Below are 19,366 nucleotides of genomic sequence, written 5' to 3' on the forward strand. Positions count from 1 at the left end.
TCCTCCACTCTCCTTCATCTCAGTCCAGAGAAATGAAAGGGTCCCACAGGTAGCCTCTGCCTGGATGATCAACATGGCCAGAATGTCCCTTTGAAGGAACTGGCACACACAGAGCTGGCACATCACTTCTTTCCCTACACCCACCCGAGGTTGCCCCCAAACCCTTCCTCAGGCCTCATGAAACCCAAGGGTTTCAAATGGGCTCTGGGAAGAAGCAGCATTATTTAGAGAATGGGAAGCATGTAAGAGTGGATTCTGACCAGAAGGCAACGCCTGCCAAAGGTAGGATGTTCCAAAGAGGAAGAACAATCTGGGAAGTCAAATAAGCCTGGATAAACACAAAGGTGGTACCAAAAAGTCAAAACTCTAGAGAGGTTTGGGGTTAAGAATTGTCTATGGCTGTTAGGTTGTGACTTACCCAGAGACATAGATGGAGCGAGAATCTCAAATTATTTTCACGCCTACCCAAGCCTTTGTTCTGCTCGACTTCACCATGTATGGAGACAAGGAAACGTGAACCAATGGACATGGAATGACTTACGATAATCATTTCCAGAGCGATTATAGTACTCTTGGATTCTAGACACAAGTTTTGTTCCTAAAAGTTTGTTTTTAATGCTTACCTTTTTTTTTTTTAATGCCTGTCTGGAATTGTCTACATGGAAGGCGGCAGTAGCAATATTATTTTCCCTAAACAAAAAAACATCCAAAGGGCCCTTTAGCAACTTATTATGCATAATTTCAGCCATAGTCCTGTAGTCTGTATGTCTCAGGATGAATGAAAGAAGGGACCAGTTTGCTTCCAATAATGTCATTTTCTTCAATTACCTTTTACTCCGATGACTAGCTATTTTCTAACTTTAATGCAAATAAATGCAATTAGTCAAGTTTTCTATAAGCATTGCTAAGAAATTATTATACTTGTTTCTTTTCTCTCTTCAACATACATACATATATGCATACGTGTGTACTGTTTTCTTCTTAAAATATCATCATTTATTTTCTATTTTCTCAACTTACAACAATAACAAAAAATAATTGTATAACCTTACGTACATGACCAATTCAAACAAATAAAATTATCTACATCTTCATGGACTTTTTATTTTTATTTAGGCTTCTAGATATCACTTGTCTTATTTATAGTTACAAAACATTTAAGAATACTAGTGGCCTAGGGATGTAGCTCAGTGGAATAGCACTGATCTAGCAGGCATGAGGCACTGGGTTTGATCCCCAGCACTGGAGAAAAAAAAGAATTCTAGTAACTATTGCCAAAGTACACCAATTTACACTAAAATGGTATATGAAACCATGGGTCTTACAGTAGCCTTGCCAACATGGAGTGTTATCTATTTTTCTAATCTCATTTATTTTCAAAGGAGGTAAATATTCTAGCTTCTGTTTCCTCACTAATGCTCTTCCCTACGTTTATTCACAATTAGCATCTAGAACCATTGCTCATATTCCAGAAGGTAGAGAGGGCATTGCTTAACTGCATGGGGCATAAATGAGAGGGTTTCACCAAGTATTTTCCATTCCTGCGATCTGATTATTGATTTGATGATTCCTTGCTGAGACCATTGTGTGCTCTTTATAAAACCTCAGAGGGAGAAACTTATCATGAGAAAAAGGCATCATCCCTCCCTCCCCTGTGGGGCAACCAACTTCATTCTGTTCTGTCGGTTTAAATGGTCCCTTTAACACTCACCACCTGTTCTGCTGGTGAGCGTTTTGGGGATACTACATAGGAAGGTCTGCGGATCATGCTGTCACTCATTCATTTTAATCTCAAATGTCATGTGTGTACACAGGAAGGACTTGACATATCCAAGTTCAGAGACTGAATGGCCATGACTCTGTCCCCTTCTTAATAAATGGAGAGTCTAATCTTAGAAATGTACATACAAACCATGAGAGAGGGGCTACATTGTGTACCTGCCAGAGAAAGGTGTGTGGTTCCTACTACTGAGGCTTAGGCATGGCTGATAATATCAATAATACCCAAGCTAAAGAGAGGGTTCTAAAGAGAGGGCTAGGAAGAGACGTCGGGGCTCAGAGTAGAGAACATGCTGGAATCATAATGTCATGCACTGTTTGGGGAGAGGAGAATGGAAAGGGTTAGAGTCAAAAAATGAAGAAAACCAAGAGGGAAAAAAGCAGGTACAGAAGATAAGGAGGAGCCTCACTCTGCACTCTAGGGAGTCTGGATTTCTCTGAAGGTAACTGGCAACAACCAAAATATTTGAGCAACAAATTGCGGTCTACTCTGGAAGAAAATAGTATGTTGGATAAGATGGAAAGGTGATCTGAATCGGGGATCAAATAGACCTGAATTACAGGCAAAGGTGGGTCCAAACAAATGAAATACTAAATAAAGAAAAGAAACTTGTAGGAGATGGGTGGATGTGCAGACGAGGCCTAGGAGAAAGATGGGTGGGTAAATAAAGAATGCAGCTTTAGGGCTCAGGGTGTAGCTCAGTGATAGAGCTCTTGTCTAGCATGTGTGAGGCCCTGGGTTCCATCCTTAGCACTAGAAAAAGAAAAAGAATGCAATTTCAGACTTTTCTGTGACCTGCAAACTGTAGGTTAAGCCTAACCTAATATCCTAACCTAGCATCCCATGAATACCAATATATTCAAGCTAATAAGAGTAATGATAGCTACTAATGAGAAAACATCTAAGGTACCAACATGTAAAAAGTGCTTAGAGTTGGATGGTGAGATTTCAGTGCTTTTCATTCTTCTTTCTTATTTTCATTATTTATATGCATTTCTAATTATTCTACATTCATGTTTATTACCTAAACTATAAGTCTTATATAATTAAAAATAAAGAGAAAAATAATATTGGTACCCACCTATAGGTTTTATATTCTATTCAGAGTTTTGCATGTGTCTCTCATCCTTATAATAGTCCCATGAGGTACTGGTTACCCTGAGAGAAATTAAAGAACTTATCCAAGTAGGTAGACTAGAGCAGCAATTACAAACACAACTCAATCCTAGGTCCTTTCCTACATCCACAGCCTGTGTGATGTGACTTTGCAGCCTCTTTGTTGAAGTAATTAGTTGGGAAGCCATTAAATTTGAAGGGGTTCCAGCACTCTGTGTTCCCAAAGAAGCAAACGAAACCCAACTCAAACAAAACTGAAGCTTAATCCATCAGAAACTGCAAACTGACTTCTATCTAGGGACTTTCCTCGGTAATGATGCAAATAAGGCCATTGCTTCATTTTATCCAATCAAATATTTTCTTTGCCTTGCTTTTGCATTTACCCTATTAGAAGATCTCCCCTCTCACCCCTTTGGCTGAGTCTTCAAAACATTTGCCATCAAATAATTTTTTTAGTATATTAACACATCAAAGTTTATCTTCTAATAATCTCACCAGGATGCAGAGTCAGCTTCCTTGAATGTGAACTAGTCTCCTGTGACTTTCTTTAGCCAAAAGAATGCGGTGACAGTTCAGAGATCAGGATGCGTGACCCTTTACAAGCTTCCATTCCATGAAGCCTGATACAGACTGCTAACGTGTCAACAAGGCCAGGCTATAGGTAACTGACGAGCCACAGTGCTCCAGCCATATTCATAGCAGGGGCCAAAGCTAGCCAACTGGCTCATCATCAGAGGGAGGCCATCCAAGACCAGCCTGACCCTGGCTAACCTTCAAGCTGACCATGAACTCTCGATTGAGCCCAGTGAAGATCAGTCAGACTGGCCCAAATCAGCAGAACTACATTGACAATGGTGGTTGTTGGAAGCCACTTAGGTTAGGGCTTTCCATTATCCACCAGTAGCTAGCTGAGAGACTAAAAAGTAGAAGAGTGGTGCCAAGGCCAGGCCCAAGCTAAATTCCTCTGCTTTCATTATGGAGTTAGTGATCTTAGGCAATATGATGAACTTTCTTTCCCTGTCCCTCCTCCCCTGAGTGCTTTTTGTAAGTTGTGCCTGGTTTTCATTCTACCACCACTCAAGACCATGTTTGGACCACTGTATTTAAATTGTCAGACTCCTCTGGGACTGTCTCCTGTTGTTTTCTTTTTGGATGACTCGTCAGTATAATGAAGTTTCTCTGGTTCACAAATGAGGTTAGAATGAACATAAGAGTCTATTTTATCATCTGTCACCTTCCTTTACTTTATTTGGTTTTATAATTATAAATCTATAGGGTTGAAAGAATATAGTAGTCCCTAGTATATGTCGGGGGTTGGTTCTAGTACCCCAAACAGATAGCAAAAAGGAGATGTTCAAGCCCCTCGTGTGAAATGGTGTAGTGTTTGCATATATCCTGTGCACCTCCTCCAGTACATCTTAAATCATCTCCAGGTGCCTTTTAGTACCTAATGCAATGTCAATGCTATGTAAGTACTATTATACCATATTGTTTAGGGAACAATGACAAGAAAACAGTCTGTATTGATGCAATTAATTTTTTCCTGAATATTTTTTTAGCCACAGTTGGTTGAGTCTATAGATGCGGAACCCACAGATACAGAGAATCAAGGGTGTCATGATACCAGTTTTACAGGTAAAACAAACAAAACAGAAAGCCAGGCTGATACAGAGGTCGGGCACATGTCTGGGATTGAGCAGTGACTCAGGCACCCTGCCTGCAAGCACAGCCTGACCTCACCACCAGACCATGAAATCTAGATCCTGACCCAGAATTATTTAATCCAGCTGTGAGTCTTAAGAAGCCATTTCACATCCTGGCTTTCTAGTCAAAAATAACAATTTACTTCCTATTGCATTTCAAACCCTGCTGGTTTAACCAAGATTTTTCCTCGTCCCCAGAAAGAGTAAAGAAACTGTCAGCCCCCGAAAGAGTGTAACCTTCACAAGGGCAAGACCCTCGAATATTCTTGCCATTGGATCCTAGCACACAAGAGCGGCATGACACAAAACAGGCAAATGAGGACATTAAGCATCTCCGTGCTAAACTTTTCAATGGATTCATGGAATCCGCACAGAACCTCATGTCTTACCAATGTTCTCATATTCACACGAAGCATTCAGATGCAAGCACTTATATGCTTTTCCTGAAGTAACTCAAGAACTAAGAGGCAGAGCCCAGTCTTGAACCCAGGATTGTTGAGGTCAAAATAAGTACACATTTTCTAACTGTCCTCCCATCTGTTCAGAGCAAAAGACATACTTGCTTACCAGTCAGATTCCCAGGTAAGCAAGTGGCCCCAAGCAGCTCTCCCTACCACTAACTGAAAATGAGAAAATAGATCAGGCACGATGGGGCCCCACTTATAATCCCAGCCACTCAGGAAGCTGAGACAGGAGGATCACAATTGGAGGCCAGCCTGAGCAATTTAGCAATACCCTGTCTCGAAGTAAAAAATAAAGAAAGGGGGTACTGGGAAAGTAGCTCAGTGGTAGATTTAATCCCTAGTCCTGGGAGGGAAAAAAGGAATACACGGGTTTTAACTGAAACAGAAATCAACAGATTAGACATTACTTTAAAAGGCACTTTCAGATTGCTAAAATTTTGAACTTCCAGTGCACTTTACAAATTCTGATTACAGTTTGATTCTAAAGGGAAACAATTCTGCAACTGGCATTGCCTATTTGACTGTATCAAGAATTCCATGCTCATTTCACAGAGTGGCATAGCATGGCTGTAGGGGCCAGATAATTTCCAGTTCACCTCCTCATTTCTCTTCATCCAGGCCTTTCTTAACATAGCGTGAACACAAAGGTCAATTTCCTGCAGTTGGTTTGAAAAAGGCCAACTCTCAATTAACTTTGCAAAAAGGGTCACAGGTGATGGGGGGAAATAAAACTCACAAGTAATGCAAAACACCCATTTCAGCTCCAAGCCCTAATGGCCACTGCTCCCCATGCTGACCAGAGCTGCTAGCCAGTGGTGACTCAGATATATTTGCAATCTGTGGCTCAGAATGGCATCATTTCTGCTACCCACCTTGGATGGACTGACCAATAAGGGAAAAGATGCAGGACTAACCATTGGAGGGAGCAGGGAAATATGGAGAAAAGGATACCAATGTAACATGCAAGCTGAATATTACAAAAGTCATTAGTATTTAGTATGTGTAGATTCTTTCTTCCAAGCTCAAATAATCATGCACGTGCCTCACTCCCCTGCCCCGACAATGAACCAACTCTGCATCTGCTAATCAGAGACCGTTGAGAGGGGATGGCCCACCCTCCTGGGATGGCCCACCCTCCCACAATGCAGAAAGTATACCTAAAATCCAAGCCCTACAAGGCCCTGCAGTCAAAGGAGCTACCGAAATTAACCCCAAAGACTTGCTGAGCCACAAACTATTGACAAGGGGCAAAACCAGGGACTTTTCAGGAGGCCATGCTGTCTAGGGTATGGTCCTTTCAACCTTCTTGAGTAAGGGACATGAAGTGTAGGTTAGATGGGGAGATTGGAAGTCAGTAAAAGGTACCATTCCACTTTTGATACAAATCCCTGTAATCAAAACCATACTCAGCCGACTCAGCCTTACCTCCAAACTCCCTCTGAGACGCTATAAACATTGGCAGACAATACATATAATTAAGGTGGAATATGTTCTCATAAAATGTTTGTTTCCATCTGCTAGTTGTTTCAGAGAACATTAAGAGATTTCTTGTGGTCAGTCCTGGGAATAGCAGGAGGGATTCCTAGGTCCCCACTGAGAAGTGCCCCAGGAGTGTGAAGGGCAGCTTGGGCAAGCCACGAGAGAAGGGGGTAGAGCATCCAGCCTGGACTGTGCCAAAGCTGCCAAGGTGCGATGGCCACACCATCAAACTCTCTCCTCCTGACTGTAGAGAAACACCCACCGGAGACTGAACATTGTGGTCTTTCAATACCAAAGGGGAACTGAGCAAAAGAAAGTCAGAGGGTTCTGGCACCAGAAGCATTTCTCCATTACCTCAATTAGTTCCAACGATGTGGAAAAGTTCTCTCTGGAGAAAACAAACTGGACGTGGAATCAATGTAAGGCCAGTGGCGGCGGTAGGTGTTGATACAGGCATTAGTCAGCAATACTGGTTGCAATGAAGTCACTCAATGGCCCTGTCACTGGAACAGGGCAGAGAAATAAACTCATTAGATCAGCCCCTGGAGTGGAGCGTGTGCCTTCCAAGGTGGCACTAGTGCAACCTGGCGCCCACCTGAAGATCTTGCCGGCTGCCCTTGGAAGGTGCCGTTTCCCAAGGTGTCTGCTAAAGAGCACTGGATAAGTACCATTTTTATTTTCTACAGAAACATAAATAAATCCTCTTTCCTCAGAGCCGTATTTGCCATTAGTTATGAGATGTTAGGTTTTCTTTAAGGAAGTAACGAGCTCTGTGTGGCTGTAGAGCGCAGGGCTGAGACAAGGAACAGGAAAACGTCCTCAGAGAGACTTGGGTTCGGCATGGGGAAGAATTTCTGATACTTGAAACTAGCCCTAAAGAGCCTGGTTCTCAAGTGAGATGGCTATTTGGAATGTCAATAAAAGGCTAGGTCACAACCTGCCAGGGACAGGCTGCGAAGATTTTTGCACTGGATAGTGAAGGTTTTTTTTGCAATAGGTGGGTCATTTTGATGGTCCACAAATCCTTTTCTCAAAATCAAATACAGTTCTCAGAAGAGGACAAAGAAATTTATTTTTTCATCACGTTATCGCCTATTTCCAGCTCCTTTTCCCTGTGAAGCCACTAACAAAACAAAATGATGACAACAACAAAGTGCTCTATCGATGCTCAAAAAAATGTTTTGTTTTCTTTTTTCCTCAAGCGTTCTATTAATATAACATGTACTACTTGATGTTTGGAAGAATTGGTAAAAATGAAGATTTTTGGTGATATGGTGACCAATTTTCTCAGCATTATGTTTATCTCTCTGGTGACTCCTTAATCAAGCACTTATTTTAATGAAAGGTTGGTAAATCCCTGATGTGAATGGGATGGATGGGTATGTTAGATAGATAGATAGATAGATAGATAGATAGATAGATAGATAGCATTCACTTCTTGTAGACTCACCATATTTCCAACAAAAACACATTTTGGTATTATACTCAGGTTATATAACTGAAGAAATTGAGTCTCAGGGAATTTGATTAATTTGCATAATGTTAGCTAAAAAAGGGAGAATGAAGAGTTAAAAAAAAAAAAGAGCCGAAAGAGGATGAAAGCCCAGAACAAACCGACTCCCAGGTGCATCCGCTCTTCCATGCTGCCTCCCTAAGTACACTGGGACACAGCTTACCCTCCTTTAGAGGACTCGAATACTCACCCCAAATTTGTAGGGGTATAGAGATCCCTGCTTCTTGATACAGCATTATTTAGAGATGATGGCTAGAAATGGCTGATCAAGAGTCACAAACGTCTCGTCAAAATGCTCTTCCTTTTTAACACGAGGCAGCATACAGCACCCTAATGTACTGACACCCCCAGAGCAGGCCTTCGTCAGCTGGCTTCCACACCCTCCCTGGAGGAGCCATTAATGCTGGCATGAGACCCCATCTCTGGTGGACAAAGAGCCGAGTTCAGAGTGACTCCTGAGAATGTCAGAACCCTGGGCCTAGGAGCAGCTTTCTCTCTCTTCACTCTGAAATGCACAGGGGAGATGAGGGTGGTGACGATACTAGTCCTCCACTTGGGTATTTCAACAACATGGAGACGATTTTGAAACTGTCACCTGAATTTTCCAATTCCTGAAAAGAGACTGTGTTTTACAATTTGAGACAGACCAGGGCCCCACACAGAATGGGTCCAAGGCAGAAAAACCCCCTCATCGGTGATTCTCAACATTGTTGGTGGATGCTGGTGCACCCAACAGTCACCTTAATGCCAACTCTCTTTCCAATCACAAGTGGCAAGCCTTTGTGACCAAGAACAATAATGAAGTCACCGTCCTATGGTACATTACCACGTAGAAAATTTCATCTAGCTCATCCAGAAAGGATCATTTTAGTTACTTTCTAGATTAAAATCTTGATTATTGATGTCGGTGTTGGAACAGAGATCGCAAAAATAACACCAGCCACAGGTAAACTGAAAAGGCCACCCCAGGCCTTGATCCACACCTTTCCCCTACACGAGTTCTCTCCCTACAGTCATTTAATACACCACATTGACTTGTATTTTATAATACAACATCTATGCTTTTGCTATGTTGGTCTCATCAGCCCCCAAAGCTGTATAATACAAAAGTGATCATTTGAAACATGAAGGAAAGACAATAATCACAAATTGGACTACTTTGCAGGGTAATTCTGGGAGTCTAAAAGCATTATTTTTTAAAGTGTCTCTAGTATTACTCAATTCATTCTCTGCTTCTCTTATTTCCCTATTTTATACTTTGCCCAAGGCATCATTTAGTGTTCCAAAATATTAGACCATTATAGGTATTCAGAAGCCCCAGGAGAAATGGAATACATTTACAGACCCATAAACATTTAAATTAGTGCTATAAATGGGAAATATAGTCTATAGTTGGAGAGTGCCCAATACATAATATGTTGTGGCATAGAAGAAACTTCCTTTTTGGTGGCTGGAAAATCTATTTGGTCTAAGTATTCAATTTTAAAATGGATAATAAAAATAAATAATAGGCATGCTTTTGCTTAAATTGCACCTTTCATGGGAGATCTCAAAGAGTTTTTCAACTGTTAATTTATGACCCCTGGGGAATGGTAGGTGGCGAGGAATATCTTTCTTCTTCAGTGCAGAAGCAGATGTATAAAGGCCCCAGGGAACTCGTCTGAGGACACAAGGCTGGCTCTAACTTCATACAGACCAAAGAAGAAAATGGGAGATACTTCTTTAAATGATTGACATCTGTATTATTTACCCACAAAGCTTAAGATGGGTGCTATCTATCTGCCACACATCTAGCGCCGTTTGCAGCCTGCTATCAGTTTTCTATTCCTGCAAACAAACTTCTACAGAATCTGAGTGACAGTCAACAGGGAGTGCTTATTCTTGTTCAGGCACCTGCACACAGGCCAGCAGTTGACAAAGCTAGGCCCCAGGTCTGAATCTGCTCCAGGCCCTTTCCGTCTTCACAGAGCAAGATTCTAGCCACGGTCATCTCATGGAAATGGCAGAGAGGCCAGAGAGCAAACCCCCACCATGCAAGGGAGTCATGTCACTTGTACTACTCTTATTGGCTGAAGCAAGACAATGATTAAGTCCAAATGAAGGGACAGAGATGTCCGTTCTACCGCTAGGAAGCCAAAACTTCACATGATCATGTCCCAAATCAATTTCCTTGGAAGTACACATACTCCCCCTTGAAATGAGCAAAGGAAATGGGCAATTTTAAATAATAATCTAATTTATCATAACCATAAGTTTATCATTATTATTTCAGATATTTTTGTATGTGTTAATTTTTTTTCTTTCTTTCTTTTTTTTTTTTGATACTGAAGATGGAACCCAGGAACACTGTCTCTACCACTGAGCTACATCCTCAGCACTATTTTGAGACAGGATCTTACTATGTAGCTGAGGCTGGCCTTGAACTTGGCCTCTTTCCTCAGGCTCCTAAATCACTGGGATTACAGGCATCCACATGTTTCCCTAACTTGCACTCAACCACTGATTCGATCATAGCTTAGAAGGTGATCTTTGGGTATCAGTGTATTATTCACAGCTATTAGTTACTTACTCTATTATTCAAGTCTCTTCTTTGTTTCATGTCAGTCAATCTTTTAGCTGATCTCCCTTTTGAAACCCGAAATCAGACCTATATAGAGACCCGTGTAAGTATCGTATAATACACATAGGCAATTGTTTATTGAAGGCTGACTGGGTGTCGAACGTTGGCTTCCTTTAATCCTCAGAATGGGATAGGAACTGTATAATCCTCATTTCAGAGATGAAAAAAAACTGATCATTAAAAAAATCATTTGTCCACGGTCACACAAAAATTACTACGTGGCTACTACTATATCAGTCCTAGTATATCCAGCTCCCAAATTCCAGACTTGATACTACCTTGAGATGAGGACCAAGACTGCAGCAGTCTGAAGTGACACCAAGAGAGCAGAACCATGACATCTGAGTGCAGAGAATGGAAGGGGGTGGGGGTTCATACCGGGGCCAGGCTGTGCACACAGGCCTGCCTCTGGCTTTCTAGGTGAGCTCGGGCAGATGGCTTGGGTTCACTGAGCTTCTGCCGTCCCATCTATGTAATGAGGACCGTCACATCTTCGTTTGATTTGTGAAATTTAAATAGGACAACACTTACATCGGATCGCTTATCAGCATTTCCTTTACTTTTGTTCCAATGATCATATGGAATTACTGGAGACAAGTGACCATAGGTAACTATTTGATATAAGATGCTCAGGGAAAACTTCATTGACAAGGGAGCATTTGAATAGAGACTCAAAGGAAGTATAACAGCGTATCATTGTTGAAACACAATTCTCCATGGGTTTCTTGCATATTACTGTCTGCCTTTGTTCTAGATATCTTCTCTCTCTCTCTTTTAATTTATACATGACAGTAGAATCCACTTTGATATAATTATACAAGTGTGAAATATATCTTATTCTAATTAGGACCCCATTCCAGTGGATGTACATGATGGTGGGACTCACTGTTTTCATTTACATACATAAGAAACTTATGTCAGATTCATTACGCTGTCTTCCATTTTCTCTTCCTTCATTCCCCTTTGTCTAATCTGATGAACTTCTATCTTCTAAATGAAAATACCTAATCAAAGTGATGGAAGAGGACAAATCCCAGTAAGGACATAATTTAGATGAGATTATATCTGGTGCATCCATGGAAACATCTTTCACCTATAGTTCTATCCATACCTACTCTTACCCAATAGTTGTAGCTCCATAAAGCTCCAAGACGTTCCAAAATGCCAGGATGCTACAAAACTAGAGGGTTCTTCTGGCTTGAGGCCTCCTGGAATAAACCCACCCCTCTTAAAGTCCCTCTATATCCTTGTATCTCTATACCCTTGTCCATTGCTCAGTCTGAATAGCCATTGAGAAGGAAATCCCCCCCTTCTCATTTTATGCAGGGCCAAAGGTCAGGGCTTTCGTGGAGCCTAAATTTTCTAAGCAGCAATGTAAGTGAAGACTCTCCATAAACGTAGTGCAAGTCGTCTTCTTCTAGTCAACAGCGACGTGACACCAGGCCAAGCTCACTGTGCAGCAAGGCTCCAGGGCCAGCCCTGCGATTGAAGCCGAAATTCAAACGGGCTGTCCCCCTCGCCCTTTGCTTTGAAGTCTGGCTTTCTCCCCAAGACAGCAGAGTCTTCTGCACATCAACTGTCACCCCCTGCCTCCAGGCCCTATCTGAGTCACTCTTCTCTCCCGTTAATTCTGTGGATGCCTGTGGGGAGGAGAGTGGCTCCCCTGGCTCAATCCTCTTTCTCCAGGTTATATATGTCACAGTTTTCCATGCCTTTAACAAGACTCAATTAAAAATTAATCAGTCCAGCATGGCAATTTGGAGAGGTAATTGTTTCTTTTCCCGACTCCATGGCCATAGGCTAAAAGTACACCCAGAACCTAAATTAATCATCTAATTGGGATTTTTTTTTTCCATACTCCAGACACTCAGCCTTCCAGCAGTCCCAGCCATGTGCTGCTTGACCTTAATAATTAGATTTCCCTGGTGTCCACCCCAAGGCTGTCTCCCTAGTCTCCCTCCCAGCTCCATCTGGTGAAATGGAAAGCAGCCAAAGGTAGCTTACCTGGGCCCTCTACAAAGACCAAGAGACTCCAGAAGCACTGAATGATGGGCCGCAAGAACCTATTGAAACGATTGATAACACAACAAAATGGGTCCCAATAACAGTATTGGATTAAATCAAGTGTTGCATAATCACACAAGATACAGCGATGTAGCTTTAAAAGAAATAAGTAAAATGTTAATGTGCACCACTATGGAATGTTCTCCAGGATAAAATCATTAAATAAAAAAAAAAAGAAAAAAGAAAAGCAAATCAAAGAAAAGTACATGAAGTATGTGTATTTGCATTAAAGAAGAAGAATGTAATCAAACATATAGGTGTGTTATCTACACATAAATATATACACATATGCATGTATATTCATAAAGATACATAGATATATTTAAGTTTATATATGGTTCATCACTCACTGGTAGGAAGCTACTAAAATCAGCTGGCGAGAGGAAAGTAAACTGAGAGTCAGGAGGAGAGCAGAAGAGAAAAATTTAATGATATCTTGTTTGTGCACCTTTTGAATTGTGGGTGTTTTCCTTGTCCAAAAAATAAATGCATGTGTATATCTCTGAAATCATTTAACAACACTTGGTTTATGGTTGAAAATTCTGACATATGTACATGCATGAATATCCAAGTTAATAGTGAATTTAATTACTTTTGAAAAAGGGAAACTAATGCTTACTGAGTTGTTGATTAACTCAACCCTAACCCTAATTCTCATTTAAGACTCAGAGCAAAGCCAGGCATGGTGGCCACAACTGTAATCCCACTACTCAGAGGCAGAAGCAGGAGCATCAAAAGCTGCAGACCATTCCAGGCAATTTAGCAAGACTTTGCCTCAAGGAAAAAAAAAAAAAAAGACTTATAACAACCCTCTTAGGATGAGTATCTTTATCTTTCTTTTAAAAAACGAATATATTGAACATCAAATGAAGAAATAAAGTTAATACTGGAAATACTGGAGTAGACTCTTAGTAGCTAACATGCACACACTACCATTATATTTCATTTTGATATCATATACAGGCATTTTGTTTATGACTCTGAAATATAAAATGAATAACAACATTTTTATTTATTTGTTTCTGTAATGAAAGAAGATGAAAGACTGCTTTATTATCTCATTTTTATAGATAGATAATTGTTCTTTTTAAAAAAATTTTATTTGTTCGTTTTGGATATACAAGACAGTAGATTGTATTTTGACATATTATACATAGGTGCACTATAACTTATTCTATTTAGGATTCTATTCTTGTAGTGGCATATGATGCAGAGTTACCCTGGTCATGGATTCAAACACAAGGAGAGGAAAGTTGGGTCCGATTAATTCTACTGTCCTTCCAGTTCCCCTCTCCTCCCTATTCCAATGAACTTCTATTCTTCCCTCCCCACCCTCCCTTACTGTGGATTAGCATCCACATATCAGAGAAACCTTAACGTGAGTCTTGCCCTCTCCAAAAGAGATGGTAGGGAACATCCTAAGAATTCCTTTGTGAAGTGCAACCTGAAAACATTGATCAAATTATTTCGCTATATTCTTCACATAGGTTCATCTATTATACACTAAAGACCACAGTAAGAATATATGATAAAAAGCAATAATATGTATTTAGGTGGAGGATCATCCTTTGTATCATGGATAGTGACAAGACCAGCCAATGGTTGAGATCCCCTTAAGATAAAACTTAAGTTCAGTTCTCTTTCCTCCATGAAACTGACCTTCAACAACATTTATTTTATCACATATTTTTTGTGTGTGTGTTATTATACTCAAATTTTAAATTTGTACCTTCTTAAAACTTTGTCATTTGTGAAAACTTTGGTTCCCCAAAGATATCCTTGTCACTACGGTAGGTAATTAAGAAGTAAATTTTAATTTAATTGCATGACCATACTCCAATTTCAAATCAATAACTATCTTTAAATGATGCCAGTGCTCTATTTTATGAACTGCACAGTATTGTACAAATATGAGCTACAGATATTATTATTAATGATAATGATATCTCTTTATCTGTATTTGCAATTAAATAAACAGTATCAAAAAGGGTTTAGCTGTTGAGCCAGTGGCTCTTCTCTGCCAAGGTAGTCAATTTCTTCACAATAGTGGGTGAAGCTTCACATGTTCTATTTCTTGTAGCCTAATAGTTGTATTGCTGTTCGTCTTTTATCTGGGATCACTTGCAGATGTACAAAAATAGTGTTGATGCATTTTTAAAGAAATTCCCTGAACAGACAGGTGGATGTAAAAAAAAAAAAAAAAAAAAAGTGCACAGGCTTTCTGTGTTCTTGAACTGGAATCTTTCCATTGCAACTTCCACTCCAAGACCCTGGTTGCATTACCAAGAGGTATCAGGCTATATTAGAAAAAAAAGGTGCTGCTTCATCCCACCAGATACACTGTTCAAACGGGATCCTAGCCTTACTTCAATCTTCAAGGAAGCCCTTATTTATAGTGACAAGAAAGCCAGGCTATTGCATTCAGTCAAATCATGACAGTAAAACCATACTTGCAAGTTTCAAAAGCATCTGCTTTGTTCACATGAAGGTGAGAACAAGTCCAAGTTTGGATTGATCTAATTGAAAGTGTTCTGCAAAAGTTAGTGCTCACTCCGTGCATTCCCAGGTCCTAGCTGGATAGAACACCATTATTTACACAGCTTTGGATGGCAGAGAATCCTACTCTGTTAATAATGACAGTCCCTGGGCTTTATTAGCTATATCCAGGCAAAGTCTCTCCCTGGAGAGAAGAATCTGCAGCAAGCAGGAAGCCCTGGCCTGTTGGTGTTCATATGGTGAAAACTCAAGAGGACCTCCAGTGACCTCTGACCTTCTCTTCATGGTCCAGGTGGCCCCAGGGCCTCTTTTCCCATGGAGGAAGATCCGCCAGCCTACTTTCGCCTCTCTCCTTCCTCCCTCCCCTGTGAGCCTCACCTGTGATCACCCAGGGTCGGAGGAGAGGAAGGCCCTCCCTGGGCTCTGATAACAGGCTGGCATGGCTGTAATTATAGGCTTTCCCTTCCCAGCCATCCAAATGACAGTCACAATCCAGACTGAAACTCCTCAGTCAGATGGAATCAATTACTGGGCAAAATTGGGAGGTTAATTTTCTCCAGAATGAGATATGCCTTTCAGCTTGGCCATCTCTTCCACTCCAGCTGGTAGCTTATCTGTGTGCATTGTTCCCTGGTCCTAGGAACAAAGTTCCATTAGGAAGGGTTTCCAAAAGAGTTGATTTGAAAAGGAAACTCCATCAGCCCTCAAACTCAGTTCGTGCTGAATACAAGACTTTCTAACAAAGGAGCATGGACAGCTAATGGCTAGAATTTACATTTGATGAGCATGGGATTAACCCAATAAAAAGAAGAGGACTCTTCCAGAGCAGTAGGATTCCCTCCTAGAAGTTGCCCTGGCCCTACAGCTGCATGACTCGTGGCTAAAGCCCTTTTCCTTGGGCAAAGTAAAAAGAAAGCAGGCTAGTCCCCTCCTTTGGAATAATTTTCTAAGTAGACAAAGCAACTCATTGGAAATAAAAGACAAAACAAACAGTATTTTTCTTTCAATGTAATGCCTCTTCTGAGTGTCTTAATAGAGGTGTTAAAATAGTTTATTAAAAGAAAAAAAATGCTAATAGCTGCATGAAAATTTGTATATACATGTACCATGTTTCAGAAAAGCTACATAGCATCTGCTGATTAACTGAGGCACTGAGAAGTTACTTAACTTATCTATGTTTACCCAGCTTGCTCATGTGTTAAGTAAATTAGAATATAAACCCAGATTGGCTGAATCCAGAGCCTACAATTGAAACTCAATCTGCTCTATGAACACTTTCACTCCGTATGTTTAGAAATTCCAAAGAGGTTAGTTACCCTCTTGCCACTTCGTAGGTGGAAAATTGGAAGCCTGGAGATATTAGCCAACCTATTCAAGTTGAACATCTTATAAATTAACTAATTTGCAATTCTATGCAAGGTCTGTTTAATATAGCCATTAAAATCCTCCATTAGTAGGTTTAAGGCTCCTATAATAATTTGCAAACTGGTACAGTGTTCTAAATCCTATATAGCTATTTCCTGACACTATCTGTGCAAAATTCACTTCATGAAGTAGGTGCATGCTCTATCAGGAAATAAACTTCAAGAATTCGGATAATTTGCAATAAGATCTTTGATTTGGTTCCTTTAATACTACTGGAACCCAAAACCCCTTTGATATATGACAGATTTAAAGGTAGGTACTTTGTTATTTCCTCTCAGTATCTGAATCAGAAAAAAAAAAGAGATATTATTTACTACTTATTAGCAATAAGCCTCGTTGGGTTAGTTCAATAATTCATTAAACATCTATTGAATTTCCACTGCATGCCATCTTGGTAGCATAGCAGTAGCAGACCCCTGTTAGAGTCACAGAACAGGATAGAAAATGTCCCTATCCTCAGAGACCTGGTAGTCTACTAATAAATGTATATGAGCATTTACAAATGTTGTTTTACATTTCTCAGAATGAGATGTATTAGTTAATGTGGTTGGAAATTGGATTTAATGGCAAAGTGTTTTCTGGGTACAAGTAAAATATGCTAGATTCTTTTTGTTATCCTAAGGAGAATACCATGATAACAGAGGCATTTATGAATATCTGAATGTGACCAAGAGAAAAAAACATTCACATTGAAATTTAATAAATAGATAATGACTCTTTTATTATTGGGAGGTGGGATACAACTGGAGATATTTACATTACAGCAGAGCTTTTTATAGTTTACATACATGTTGATGTACATGGATCTTGAACCTCATGAAGAAATGCCCTATTTAAGAAACCTAAAGAACATAAATTGACAACTATAGGTAGTTTAAAACCGGGAGTAAGTAGATCTTAATAATTTCTGAAGTTAAAAAAAATCACAAATGTATAGCTACATTTTTAGTTCAATATATTGTGTTTTATATAAAATAGATGAATAGATTATAGAATTCATTTTAAGAATCTGGCTTGCTAGCATTTGCCCAGGACCCAGATTTCATAAATTGAGTCTCACATGTCTGGGGTAATGCCATTGTGGAAAAATCTAAGAGGACATCCTATTCTCAGTAGCCATTGAGAAATAATGTTGTGTGCAAATCAAAGAATCACACACACACACACACACACACACACACAATTTTCTCATCCTGTAATTTTTTTAGATCAATATGACTTCTGCTTTCAAAAGGGACAAAGAACCCTGTGGTCCTGAGCCTCTAAGTAGTCTGCATTCCATTTCCCCCTCTACTCAACCCTGGCTTTCCTGCTTATAGACTCTGTTCCTTCTTTGTAAAAGGCACTCCCTGATAAGTTCTGGAACACTGGCCTGGCCCCCTGAGCTCCAGCCTCCCCCAGTTATAGCATCCTTGGTGTAGGTGTAGAGCAGACCTTGTAAAAGGGCCTTTCTCATTATTATGATTTTGTGGTCAAAAGGTTGCATACACTATTTTTTTTGCTGCTGCTAAAGCTTAGAAAGGGTGGAAAGCAAAATATTTTGATAATTATTCAGGCCATCAGGTTACATAAGAGGTTCCATAGCTTTCTGCATCAAACTTGAACAGTTGAAACCACAAATTCTGTTTTTGCAGCCATAAAACATTCATGGCAAAAAAAGGGGGGGGGGCGGGGAGAAAATAATAAAATCCATTTTCCATTCGCTTGAAACTTATAAAATTTAATGTGGTGAAAAATGACAGTTTACTCCCCATAGGAAACAGCTCAGAGCTGTGTTTCATGGTGCACTCGAGACTGTAACACACATTTGCAGTCTTTGAATGATGCAAGAAATTGCAGAATGACAAAGGATGTCACAAGGTAAGACGTTTGAGTGGCAAGGCAAATAGGACCTTGATCTAAAAGGAAAAAACTTTGCTTCACCATCCAAATCATGAATCCGCATTTATTCAATGGTCTCCATTTACTCCCAAGCTCACATGCAAGTAGATGCACCTTGTTGATGGCAGTTTGCTAAGTCTCCACATCAAGACTGCAGATATATTTGCTGTAGGTGGTAGTTGAATGCGGTCAAAGGTATAGACACCACTGAATTTTTAAAATATTTTTGGTCTTACGGATTGAACCAAGGGGTGCTTTCCCCTGAGCCACATTTCCAGTACTTTTTATGTCTTATTGAGAGAGATAGTCTTGCTAAGTTACTTAGGGCCTCGCTAAGTTGCTGAGGCTGGCCTTGAACTTGCAATCCTCTTGCCTCAGCCTTCTGAGGCACTGGGACTCAAGGTGTGTGCCACTGTGCCTGGCTGATTTTCTTTTTTAATATGGTGGCACTAGTTATAACCTGTGCATAAAATATTACAAGCGTCGCATTTTTTTTTTCTTTTTTAGGATATATCACTAAGAGCTGAATCAAGACTTCCAATGGAAGCAGCAAAACTGTTCAGCTCTAGTCTTTATTAATATCCAACAGAGCAGCTATAGACTCAGAAGTTACTTCAGCTGGCTAGGACACATTTCCTATAAAGTGAATGGGTTTGACTTAATAATTTCCAAGCCCAATTTCAATTAATCTTCTGTAGAAATTATAGAAAAGGATAATTACATGTACATCCAAATCAATGGAGCATTGAACCAGATTACTAAAACCAAGAACTGCTTTGACTGCTTCTAAATAAAATTGGATATTATATGTGGTTTGGGGAATGT

General features: G+C 40.1%; 1 long non-coding RNA gene across 1 annotated transcript in view; it reads right to left on the reverse strand.

Annotated features, from left to right (window-relative positions):
• LOC124105983 (uncharacterized) overlaps window positions 1–19,366 on the reverse strand; it is a 66,293-nt gene that overhangs the window by 36,603 nt on the left and 10,324 nt on the right. The window contains exon 2 of the long non-coding RNA XR_009228530.1: window positions 6,897–7,045. This is a non-coding gene — a long non-coding RNA (uncharacterized LOC124105983). The remainder of the gene's footprint in view (window positions 1–6,896; window positions 7,046–19,366) is intronic.

This window comes from Marmota monax, unplaced genomic scaffold, assembly GCF_021218885.2.
Source record: "Marmota monax isolate L192 unplaced genomic scaffold, Marmota_monax_Labrador192_F-V1.1 WCK01_AAM20220418_F8-fsc00208, whole genome shotgun sequence".
In the NCBI taxonomy this organism is placed as follows: domain Eukaryota; kingdom Metazoa; phylum Chordata; class Mammalia; order Rodentia; family Sciuridae; genus Marmota; species Marmota monax.